Genomic DNA, 13536 nt, shown 5'->3' on the forward strand with positions numbered 1-13536 from the left:
TCCTACATTTTTAGATGTAGAACAAAAAAGGAAGACACGGCCCCAAAGAAAGTAGCTGAAACCAAGAGTAGCTGGCTGGGCCGAGGAGTAAAAGACTTTCTAATTAGCCCTCTGATGTAACTACAATCATCCTTTTTTATGGTTCAGGCGCCAGGATCTAGCCTACACTACTGTCAGGGTTTATGTGTAATCTTCAGGTGTCATTGAACATAAATCTCAGTGAAAATCATGGTGATAGTCAAGAAATGAGCCCTTTCTTCAATTCTGAGCAACATACTGAAAAGACATCATAAGAGTTTGAAAAGGAGAGAGCTTTTTCGTCTCTGCTAGATGGAGAGTCGTTTTTTTCCTTTTCTTCTTACCAAACTGACAATGATATAAAATTTTTTTAACTTAAAAGATTTTGCTTTCATTTTTAGCCAGCTTACTTGATCCGGGGGTTAAGAATAGCTTCCTCTAATGGTGTCAATCTGGAAAAAGAGAGAGACTTTCTCAGAGGAAGTAGCTAGTCAGTTGCTGTCTGGGCACAGTGTAATGTAAAGAGAGTGGGACCATCCAGAACCCTCCTCCTCTGTCTCCTGCTCCTTCCATCACGTCCAGCTGCTTTTTCCTCAAACTATGGCTTGAGACTGAGAAAAAAAATAAATGGGTCTGGCAGAAGCATGTGACGAAAACTCTATGGAAAAGTACCTTTACTATTGCAACACTGACTCTGTAGCTCACAGCTAATTAATCCCACAATAGAATGTGAGTTGGCTAGTTGTATTCTGAATGTTCTCCTGTGGCCTCTCTTGACGGGACTTGCCACCAAGGGTTTTAAGCTTTCACCCTATTTAATATTCATGTCTAAAGAAGCAAGGTGCCTTGGGATATTAAGAATTTTTAAAAAATTGGTCCTTTAGGTTTAGATTATAATGGAAAATTCAACAGCTATAGCTGCTGGAGACAAAAGGTGAACAATTCACATTCTGAAAGTAAACTATCAACTCTATGCTGAATAGGAAAAGCCATAATTATTGGACAGTGAAGTGACAGGCTTTGCAATTGAGTGGTTTAGAAAATTATACCCACCAGAAGTTAATATCCCACATGATATGATTCCTGAGGGCAAAGTTCCTTACAGTAGGAACATATTTCAGTGAGAGATTTAGTTTGGATAGAGGGAGTGAAATCAGATATCAAAAATATATTGTTAAAATTTACAGTACTCTTTTTAATGAAGCACCAATCCCTACGTATAAAACTCATTGTCTGTTAGTCATTCAGGCATTTGACATCTATTGTGACTTGAACCATGCAGATTTGAAGTTTACTAAGAATTTCCCTCCCTGAAATTCCAATTTGTTGCCAATACTGCTCTAGTCTCTTGATGTGAGCATATAGCCTGGAACAGATACAACTGAAGACAGATATATTACAGCAACTCTTGAGTTAATAATACTCTTGATGTCTGCCAGGGCTGTTCCAGGCTAGGGTGTACATTTTGTAAAAACTCCCAAGTGATGCTGAGGGGCACCTTTGGTTATGAACCATAGTAATGAGAAGTTAGACTGAGAAGGGGGATTCTTCCCTACTCTTTTAGGGAAAGTAAATTTGGAAAATAGTTTCATTTTACTCTGCTATGACATTTTTTTGGTCTTTTTTAAAAATCATACTCTATGTTTTTATGTCCTAATTTCTCCCACTTAGTAATATCTGCTATCCACTCCCATGGATTTTTGTGTGATGTGCCCGATTATCATATTTGATTCATATAATAGTTCAAATGTTATTCCTTTCTAAACTTTTCTTATGAGATAAATAAGAGAGAAGTAAAGATAAATAAGAGAGAAGTAAAAATAAATAAGATTTAAGGCACACTGATGTTGTTGTTCAGTCACTAAGTCGTGTCTGACTTTGTGACCCCAGGGACTGCAGTGTGCCAGGCTTCCCTGTCTTTCACTATCTCCTGGAGTTTGTCCAAACTCATGTGCATTGAGTGAGTGATGCTATCCAACCATTTCAGCCTCTGTTGACTGCTTTTACTGCTGCCCTCAGTCTTTCCCAGCATTAGGGTCTTTTCCAGTGACTTGGTTCTTTGTATCAGATGGCCAAAGTCCTGGAACTTCAGCTTCAGCATCAGTCCTTCCAATGAATGTTCAGAGTTGATTTCCTTTAGGATTGATGGGTTTGATCTCCTTGCTGCCCAAGGGAATCTCAAGAGTCGTCTCCAGTACCACAGTTTGGAAGCATCAGTTCTTTGGCATTCAGCCTTCTTTATGGTCCAACGGTAATATCTGTGCATCACTACTGGAAAAACCATAGCTTTAACTATATGAATCTTTGTTGGCAAAGTGATGTCTGCTTTTTAATATGCTGTCTAGATTTGTGATAGTTTTCCTTCCAAGGAGCAAGTGTCTTTTAATTTAAGGGCTACAGTCACTATCTGCAGTGATTTTGGAGCCTAAGAAAATAAAATCTGTCACTGCTTCCATTTTTCCCCCTTCTATTTGCCATGAAGTGATGATCTTAGTTTTTTGAATGTTGAGTTTTAAGCCAGCTTTTTCACTTTCCTCTTTCACCTTCATCAAGAGGCTTTTTAGTTCTTCTTTGCTTTCTGCCATAAAGGTGGTGTCATCTGCGTATCTGAGGTTATTGATATTTCTCCCGTCAATTTTGATTCTGGCTTGTGCTTCATCCAGCCTGGTACTTCACATGGTGTACTCTGCATGTAAGTTAAATAAGCAGGGTGACAATATACAGCCTTCATGTACTCCTTTATCAATCCTTTATCACTGTACTCTTTCACCCTCATCAAGAGGCTCTATATTTCCTCTTCACTTTAGACCATTAGAGTGGTATCATCTGCATATCTGAGGTTGCTGATATTTCTCCTGGATATCTTGATTCCAATTCTTGATTCATCCAGCCCAACATTTCGCATGATATACTCTGCATAGAAGTTAAATAAGCAGAATGATAATATATACCTTGACGTACTCCTTTACCAATTTTGAATCAGTCTGTTTTTCCATGTCAGTTCTAGCTGTTATTTCTTGACATGCATACAAATTTCTCAGGAGATACTGATAGTGAATTGCATTTGTTGAGGGTTTTTTTTTTCTATGATTTTTCTACTATAGTACATTTTCTGGATTTATAGTTCCCTCTAATTAAATACAATTCATTCTGCCTCTTAAAAGGAATTCCACTCCCAGCAAAGTTTACTTAGTGGAGGAATCATCATCTCATGATGAGTCAATCATGGGTATAAAGATAGCTGTCTATATATTATAAAGTCCAAACATATCTTTTCTTTACCTTGCTATATTGGAAATTTCACAGAGTTTCCCTTAAATTCAGATAGATGGTCGTAACGGATAAAATGACTCATATTCCTTTGGATTTAAAAAGTGGGTTTCCAAGAATCCACTATTAAAATAAAAATTCCTCTGGGAAGTATAATATATAAATCCCATATATGTATTAAAACTTGCAGCTGGACTAATATTCCTCATAATTTTTCATCACTTTGTCAAATTGAAGACAAAATATTCTGTGTATAGGAAAATTTGTACTTAAAATTTTAATAAGCAAGTGAGTATAAGAAATGTCCAGAAACTGAAATAGTCCCAACACTTTCACAATGTTGGAGAAGCACAGAGAACCCTAGATAGCATGTTGGCCCCGTATCTCTGAGAGAAGAAGGGGCCAGGTGTACCAAATGTGGGAGAGAAGAATGGATGGGTGAAAGCATACTAACACAAACACTATTGCTGCTACTGCTGCTGCTGCTAAGTCACTTCAGTCATGTCCGACTCTGTGAGACCCCATAAACGGCAGCCCACCAGGCTCCCCCATCCCTGGGATTCTCCAGGCAAGAACACTGGAGTGTTCACTGATGACTACATTTAATTTAGGCAGGCTAATATGGGATTTCCTAATGGCTCAGTGGCAAAGAACCTGCCTGCCAATGCAGGAGACAGGAGTTTGATTCCTGGATCAGGAAGATACCTTGGAGAAGGAAATGGCAACTCACTCCAATATTCTTGCCTGAGAAATCCCATGGACAGAAGAACCTGGTGGGTTACACAGTTCATGAGGTCACAGAGAGTCAGACATGATTGAGTGACTAATACTTTCTATATTTTCTTTCTACCCAAAACTACTAGTTTTTTCTAAATATATAGTGAATGATTGTTCAGCTGTCAATCATTATTATTTTACTTGAATAAGTTTTAGTGTTAATTTTTATAGACTCCTTCCTTGGTAAGTAATATGCCTGAATATGATTTAAAACCATTTTTGCTGTGGTTAAAAAAAATTTCAACAGATTTTGAAAACTGAAGCTCTTATTTTGGACAATGGAGAGGTAATTGATACTGCATATCAGCTATTACATTCAGAAAATTTATTTTCTCTGTGTAGGTATCAAACACAGGGAAATTGAATTCACATCAGTGTATGGATATTTAGCATAATTAATTGGCATCACTGAGAAGAGATCTTCCACAGGAGTACATGGGGTTATTTCATGTTGGTGGACAGTTTGGTGAGTACAGTTTTATTTCTGGATTATGTTGCTCATGTCAGATGGTAAAAGAAAGAGATTTCTTATATCCTAGTGATGTTCCATGAGGAATAATGACTGCTAATACTGTTTTTTGCTTGTTATAAATATTGTAAATTTTTATCCTACAACAATTAACTAGGATTTTAAATGACTCAATCTTCATGGCAAACTCTACTCATTCAACTGACAAAATGTGTTTTTATTCAAGTTATAAACATAAAGCTCAAGAGTTTTGCCTCCTCATTAGCTCTACATTGAAAGTATTTAGCCTTAAAAAGCTATGAAATGAGCAACTTTGAAACACCACCTTTCTGATTAAAGAAAACAATGAATTCATTGACCCTACCAAAATACTTTTTCACATTTTCCTTTTTCCCCAGAAAGAAATTATGACTTCTAAAACTCTAGAACAATCTTTCAAAAGTCTTTTTGATTTCATTAAAGCCATGTATAATGATAATGTTTATTTAAACTACTTTAAAAAATTCTTTTACAAACATTTCTCTTCCATTTAGCACAGTGAATATGAAAATGCTCTGAATCAAGGCTCTGGTGCTCTTAGTGTGGTCTCTGTCCTTCTTTTAGATTGTGACATATCACATATCTAATATCTTTCATATGTAAATCCTGGTTGGGAGACATTTCTCCAGGAGTGTCTTGTGTTTGCACATGATTGACTTGTGAGCAGAGTCACTAACAACTTTTGTTCTGGAATATCTTTTCAAGAATGTCTGTATATTACTCAGCCATTGAAAAGAATACATTCGAATCAGTTCTAATGAGGTGGATGAAACTGGAGCCTATTATACAGAGTGAAGTAAGCCAGAAAGAAAAACACCAATACAGTATACTAACACATATATATGGTATTTAGTTAATCAGTAAAGATAACCCTGTATGCTAGACATCAAATGAGACACAGCTAAATAGAACAGTATTATGGACTCTATGGGAGAGGGCGAGGGCGGGATGATATGGGAGAATGGCATGGAAGCATGTAAATTATCATATGTGAAACGAATCGCCAGTCCAGGTTCGATGCATGACACAGGGTGCTCGGGGCTGGTGCACAGGGATGACCCGGAGGGATGGGATGGGGAGGGAGGTGGGAGGGGGGTTCTGGAAGGGGAACACATGTACACCCATGGTGGATTCATGTCAATGTATGGCAAAACAAATACAATATTGTAAAGTTAAAAAATAGATAAATAAACTAATTAAAAAAAAAAAAAAGAATGTCTGTATAATGAACAACGCTGGAAGAATAGAGATAGTGTCTGACAGTGAAAAAGGTAGATTTGCTTACTGTCTAGCCCCTGGAGGAGGAAATGGCTACCCTCTCCAGTATTCTTGCCTGGAAAGTTCCATGGACAGAGGAATCTGGAAGACTCTACACATGGACATCACCAGCTGGTCAATACCGAAATCAGATTGATTATATTCTTTGTAGCCAAAGATGGAGAAACTCGATACAGTCAGCAAAAACAAGACCAGGAGCTGACTGTGGCTCAGATCGTAAACTCCTTATTGCCAAATTCAGACTTAAATTGAAGAATGTAGGGAAAACCACTAGACCATTCAGGTATGACCTAAATCAAATCCCCTATGATTATACAGTGGAAGTGAGAAATAGATTCCAGGAATTAGATCTGATAGACAGAATGCCTGAAGAACTGTGGACGGAGGTTTGTGACACTATACAGAAGGCAGGGATCAAGACCATCCTCAAGAAAAAGAAATGCAAAAAAGCGAAATGGCTGTCTGAGGAGGCCTTACAAATAACTGTGAAAGAAGAGAAGTAAAAAGCAAAGGAGAAAAGGAAACATATACTTCGAATGCAGAATTCGAAAGAATAGCAAGGAGAGATAAGAAAGCCTTCCTCAGTGATCAGTGCAAAGAAATAGAGGAAAACAGTAGAATGGGAAAGACTAGAGATCTCTTCAAGAAAATTAGAGATACCAAGGGAACATTTCATGCAAACATGGGCTCAATAAAGGACAGAAATGGTAGGGACCCAACAGAAGCAGAAGGTGTTAAGAAGAGGTGGCAAGAATACACAGAACTATACAAAAAACATCTTCATGACGCAGATAATCATGATTGTGTGATCACTCACCTAGAGCCAGACATCCTGGAATGTGAAGTCAAGTGGGCCTTAGGAAGCATCACTATGAACAAAAATAGTAGATGTGATGGAATTCCAGTTGAGCTATTTCAAACCCTAAAAGATGATGCTGTGAAAGTGCTTCCCTCAATATGCTAGCAAATTTGGAAAACTCAGCAGTGGCCACAGGACAGGAAATGGTCAGTTTTCATTCTAATCCCAAAGAAAGGCAATGCCAAAGAGTGCTCAGACTACTGCATAATTGCACTCATCTCGCACACTAGCAAAGTAATGCTCAAAATTCTCCAAGCCAGGCTTTAACAGTATGTGAATTGTGAACTTCTAGATGTTCAAGCTGGTTTTAGAAAAGGCAGAGGAACCAGAGATCAAATTGCCAAAATCGAAAAAGCAAGAGTTCCAGAAAAACATCTATTTCTGCTTTATTGACTATGCCAAAGCCTTTGACTGTGTGGATCACAACAAACTGTGGAAAATTCTGAAAGAGATGGAAATACCAGACCACCTGACCTGCCTCTTGAGAAATCTGTATGCAGGTCAGGAAGCAACAGTTAGAACTGGACATAGAACAACAGACTGGTTCCAAATAGGGAAAGGAGTACGTCAAGCCTGTATATTGTCACTGTGCTTATTTAACTTATATGCAGAGTTCATCATGAGAAATACTGGGCTGGAGGAAGCACAAGCTGGAATCAAGATTGCTGGGAGAAATATCAATAACCTCAGATATGCAGATGACACCACCCTTATAGCAGAAAATGAAGAAGAACAAAAGAGCCTCTTGATGAAAGTTAAAGAGGAGAGTGAAAAAGTTGGCTTAAAACTCAACATTCAGAAAGCTAAGATCATTCTCTCTGGTCCCGTCACTTCATAGCAAATAGATGGGGAAACAATGGAAACAGTGACAGACTTTATTTTTGGGGTCCAAAATCACTGCAGATGGTGACTGAAGCCATGAAAGTAAAGACACTTTCTTCCAGAATAGTTATGATCAACCCAGACAGCATATTAAAAAGCAGAGACATTACTTTGCCAACAAAGGTCCATTCAGTTAAAGCTATGGTTTTTCCAGTAGTCATGTATGGATGTGAAAGTTGGAGTATAAAGAAAGCTGAGTGCCAAATAATTGATGTTTTAGAACTGTGGTGTTGGAGAAGACTCTTGAGAGTCCCTTGGACTGCAAGGAGACCCAACTAGTCAATTCTAATGGAAATCAGTCCTGAATATTCATTGGAAGGACTGATGTTGAAGCTGAAACTCCAATACTTTAGCCATCTGATGTGAAGAACTGACTCAGTTGAAAAGACCCTGATGCTGGGAAAGATTGAAGGTGGGAGGAGAAGGGGACACCAGAGGATGAGATGGTTGGGTGGCATCACCGACTCAATGGACATGAGTTTGAGTAACTTCTGGGAGTTGGTGATGGACAGGGAAGCCTGGCGTGCTGCAGTCCATGGGGTCACAAAGAATCAGATACAACTGAGCTACTGAACTGAACTGAGTCAATCAAAGAATTGATTTGCTTTGCTTCCACTTTTCCCTTTGAAAGTCTCTCCCTTAATTCATGTTGCTGGAGTGATCCTAACCACTCTCAGCTTGGTGTTTGCTCAGATAAATTCTTAAAATATCTACTATGCCTCAGTTTATCTTTTAATATTTGTTTAGAGCTTTTAACATATTACTCATATTAATTTTAAATCCCCTGACTATTCTGACATCTGTATCATATCCAAACATCATTCTGATTGCTTTGTCTCTTCAGCCTGTGTCTTTCCTTGCCTTTCGGCATATTGTATAGCTTTTTGACAAAAGCAAAGCACATTGTATAGGGCAGTAGAAACTGAGGTAAATGGTGTTCATTGTGAAGATACATGTTGATCCACCCAATAGTTGGTCTGTATTTGATGCTCATTGTAACTTTGGGCATCAGAGGCTTCAAATTCCTCCTGTCACTTTGTCACCTTATTTTTGTCTCCCTGCTTCACTTTGATACTTCCTTCTGTGCTGAACCTTAGACAAAAATCTGTCTCTGAGTTCTCCTAGCTGCATTAAACTGTTGTTGGTAGTGAAGTCTTACTAGCTTGTTGGGACTTCCCCAGTGGCTTAGGGGTAAAGAATCTGCCTGTAATGCAGGAGATGCAGGAGACTCAGGTTTAATCCCTGGGTCAAGAAGACACCCTGGAGGAGGGCATGGCAACCCAGTCCAGTATTCTTGCCAGGAAAATCCCACGGACAGAGGAACCCAGCTGTCTACAGTCCATGGGATCACAAAGAGTTGGACAAGACTGAGCATGCACGCAAGATGTAGGGCAAGGTGAGTATCTTTGAATCTTCTAATATAAACCTCAGTCTTTGGACTCCTCCCAAAGTCTGTGTCTCAGAGGTGTTCCTCATCCCCCCTGTCCTCTAGCCCATCCTAAGCAGCAGCAGGTAACTTCTGGGGTTCTCAGTCTATAACCTTACATATCTCTCTGTTGTAGATCATCAAGCAATGCTGTACCTGCATTTTTGGTTGTGCTATAATGTCAATTCTCCCATAAGGTCTTTCTTTGTTATAATGCATCCTAGTGGTTTTTCTTCCAAACATGAAAATTCTCTGAAAGAGGGATGCTTTAGTCAGTGCTGTTATCGTTCAGGATAGCTTCACGTGAAAAATACCAAAGTTTCATCCTGTTAGCCTCAAAATAATAAAATGCTTATTTTTAATAGATATCTAACTGGATCCCACATCTTTTTTTTTAACTTTTTATTTTTGGCTGTGCTGGGTTTTTGCAGCTATGCAGGGGCTTTCTTCAGTTGCTGTGAGCCTGCTTCTCATTGTGGTGAATTCTCTTGTCATAGAGCATGGCCTCTAGTGTGTGTAGGCTTCAGTAGTTGCTGCACGTGGACCCAGTAGTTGCAGCTCGTGGGCTCCAGAGCACAAGCTCAGTAACTGTGGCCCATGGGCTTAGTTGCCCCATGGCATGTGGGATCTTCCTGGACCAGGGTTTTTATAGGTATCCCCTACATTGCAAGGCGGGTTCTTAACCACTGGAAAACCAGGGATGCCTCCTCCACATCTTTTTAAAGCAGTTCTTTGCTATTGATCATTATTGGAACAATTTAGCTTCATCTTTATTGCCAAGTTCATTGTTGGGAGTCTAGGAAAGCGTTTGATCTAACACTAGATTTTCAGTTGTTTTAAATTTTTTTTCTTTTTTTTTTGTGCTTTGATAAACTGGGCATAGCATGTATTATTTTTATGAACTCATATATGTTCACTGTTGGAAATTTAGACATATCATAATTTGTATAGGAAAAGTAAAGACTGACATGTACATTTATATAAATAGAATTACTGGTACTGTTGAAATTATATGGCACTTTGGATACTCTCTTAATATACTTTAAGAACAATTGTGGCTAAAGTTAAACTAATTTGGGATTTGGGAGAGATAATGTGTGTGTGTGTGTGTGTGTGTGTGTGTGTGTGTGTGTGTGTGTGTGTGTGTGTGCGTGTGCATGTTAATAAACAAAACAAATGAATAAAACCCCTGGTCTATTAAGTTACAAACTCAGTTATCAAAAACCAGCTTCTCAGATTGTTCCAGATCCTTTGATGAGGAAGATCTCTAGAAGTTGACATCAACAGGGTAGAATTTACCTCTATTTTGGTGTTCCCTTAACTTTAACTGCCATACTTGTACCATTGGTTTCCACCATGATAGAACATTTCATTCATATAGGATATTTTAGAATGTTTTGTTTTACTAAAATTCTTAAGACAGGCTTAAAGATTAGGATTCTATAAATTTTGCTTTTGTGAAAATGTAATTTTAAAAACTCCCCAAAATTCCTCCTGCCAAATCATTGATAAAGCTGATTCTCTAGAAAAGTTGACCATATGAAGCTTACCCCGTGGAAATGTGTGTGCAATTTGTGGAAAGATAGGTCCAGAGGATCTTCTAGGGCTTTACTAACAGAGGTCTAGGAAGATTCGAACCCCGGGTTAGGAGCAGACCTAAAGCTTTCCAAAATGCTTGGACATTGGTAAGATTTGTCACATAATCAAATCCAGTCTTAGTAAGGAAAGACTTTGTTCAAAGTGATTACTGCAAGAGGAGGGAAAGGGGCTGTTGTAGCAGGGGAAGGGGAACCATTGCATTTGGAGGATGCAAATGGAGGATGCAAATGGAGGATCCTGTGACCAGAGGATCTGCAAGCCTCTAAGAATTCAGCAGAATTAATTTTCTTTTCTATCAAGAGGGATAAACAGGGCTGGATAGAACGGGGTGTGGGGGGAGCAGGATAAAAGAGTGGCGTGGTCTAAAAGTAGATCAGAGAAGGTTTTTCCATGAGGCCAGCCTGTTCTCATGAGGAACTGTACTCTGGATCAGGATGAAAGTGGGCCAAAATTCAGGGTCCTGAGGGAAGGAGAAAAGCTCAACCAAATTTTGGTTAACCAGCATTTTGTCTTGATTGATCTGTGGAAACAAGCAGTTCAGTTCATTATTTAAGAGGCCAAAAAATTGGAACGTGGAGGGTCTGTGACTGGCTGTATTATAGGTAAATGAGGTCGGGGCAGGGACGCCTCAGTGAGTCTTACCTAAGTCATATGGTGAAGGGTGTCCTCAGAACACAAAAGAAAGAGAGGATTTCTCAACCTTTCTATTTTCTTGGAGCACAGGGCTTGAGTAAATTTCAACATTGTGAGATCAGAAGTTGTTTTCTTTAGCTAGCTCTGAGACTTCGACTCTGCAGCACTTGTGCTTGTATCTCCTGGGCCTCTTGGGCATTTTGAACCTGGAATGTTGTGTACAGGGCCCAGGATTGCATCCAGGCAGAAGGGAATAGAACCAGAACTCCAAGACAGGTGAAAGGTGCAGCCTGTTTGCTAGCCTGACTGCCCTGTGGCAAACAGCATGGCACTTCTTTCATACTTTTCTTCCTGAAAGGGCTGCAGTGAATGCCAAGAACTGCTTTCTCTTCAAGACTGTCCTCTGACCCTTTGAGGTTTGAGATGTTTGGACATAGGGAGTAGAGGCTTTCTTCTACTTTGTTGCGAGTTGAATATTCAGTTTGCATAGTTTTCTATTTTTTTAACTGACTTTTAAATCCTTCTATAATTCTAATTAAGCTCATCTTCATCTCGGAGCTTGGCTAGCTCTAAGGCAAGAAATAAAGGAAGCTTGCTCGCCAGGCCAGGCTTCCTAAGCTCTCACATCTCTACTTGAATTGATTTGCATTATAATGCACATGGGCAGGAAGATAGGTAAATTGAATGTGTGATTAACTGAGCAAAGAATAAAGTCCATATAGAGTTAACATTATTGCTAGGCTACTTGCAGGTCATTTCTGAAGGATGGAAACAGGCACTCTCTAAGAATGAATGTATGAAATATGATGATTATCTTATTGAATATAAAACATTTATTACATCATCCAGTTCCTTTTTATTTAACATGAAATGTGTTAAACAGTTTCTAAGATGAGAACTAATCATGCTATGTGGAGGTAGCCCAGTGCTGGCAAATGGGAAAACCACTGGATCTGGAAATGATCCTTTTAGTACTAACGGGGAGATACAGTAAAATAATACAGCCCTACCTGGGATGCTAGGATTTTCACATTGTCCTGCAAAAACTAAAGTAATGGTTTTTTAAAGTATACATCTGGCAAAAAATATATATCCTATCTCTAATTGGGTTTAGGGGAGTATTTAGCGCAGCCAGAAATAGGTATCATTTAAAAAAAAATTAAACTTAGATGACTTAAGAAGTAGCTTTGTGAGGGTATGCTTTAAAACAACATCCTATACATAAGCAAAATGTTTTGTCTGGCATATGATAGTCATGCTGCATGACCTAATGGCACCCAGAGAAAACATTCTTTTGACATTCATTGTGAATTTGGGTTCCCTCATTCTTGGCATTTTGTAAAATGCTTTGATAACTTAAATATCACCTTTAGACTTTCACAATACAATTGCTTAGGTAAAGTTTGTATTAAGCATAACAATACACATATAAACACTTATACTTCATTGTCTCTTTCTATGTCAGAGTGTCCATAGACAGATTTTGCATAATCAAGTTAATAGTATTCGTGAATCTGCATGATACTTCTGGTTTATTCTCAGTCTTGGTTTTTTCCACTTTATTAAAACCAATCATAATAAGAAAATGTTTATTTCATAGGGAAAAAAATCCTATTTGTAATTATTAGCATACCATATAGGATGAGAGCAAGCAGTGTTTTATAATTAAATTATGTACAATAAAAATGTGCTGGGAATAATGCTTCTGTGTGTTAAGAATGAACTCAGATCTCTAAAAAAAGTCTTGTATTTTTTAATAAGTAAAAGGTTTATCTTAAGCCATTTCTGAAAAGCAATGTTGCTGATGTTACACATGCTGAACATGTATAAGTAAATTATGGTAGAAATTTTTTTCTCTTGTCAATGAATTTCTAGACTTCTGGAAGATATGATGATTTTAATGAAAAGTCCTAAGAATGGTCAATTCTAATACCTAATTCAGCGCTCAGCTGTGACTTAAGGGACATACAATTAATATATGACATTTTCAACATTAAGGTTGTTATTACTACTTCTCTTTTGCCAAAGCAATTTTAATTACTTGCTAGAGATCTCAGAATATTACTTTCAACATGTAAGTGAAAACTTTCATGATATATCATTTACCTACTTTAAAATGTAGGATTTTAATTCAATTGCAATTCCACGTTTTAAACACATGGTCTTAGTTACCACGGGTAGAAATAAAATTTCAGCCAATCAGCATACATAAATGGTCAAGGTTTGTACAATACAATAATACAACTCATAGATATCATCAGATTCCCATGTCTGTTGGTAAGATTT

At 38.2% G+C, this 13536-nt stretch overlaps 1 protein-coding gene across 1 annotated transcript in view; it reads left to right on the plus strand.

Annotated features, from left to right (window-relative positions):
* The window catches only part of LOC145522365 (uncharacterized), a 164202-nt gene that overhangs the window by 93122 nt on the left and 57544 nt on the right, over window positions 1-13536 (plus strand). Inside the window, exons 6-7 of the mRNA XM_081531126.1 lie at window positions 4408-4531; window positions 8808-8988. The gene's annotated coding sequence lies outside the window, so the exon portion shown is untranslated. The remainder of the gene's footprint in view (window positions 1-4407; window positions 4532-8807; window positions 8989-13536) is intronic.

The sequence above is a fragment of the Giraffa tippelskirchi genome, chromosome 10 (assembly GCF_054371585.1).
Source record: "Giraffa tippelskirchi isolate mGirTip1 chromosome 10, T2T-mGirTip1v1.2.pri, whole genome shotgun sequence".
Lineage (NCBI taxonomy): Eukaryota > Metazoa > Chordata > Mammalia > Artiodactyla > Giraffidae > Giraffa > Giraffa tippelskirchi.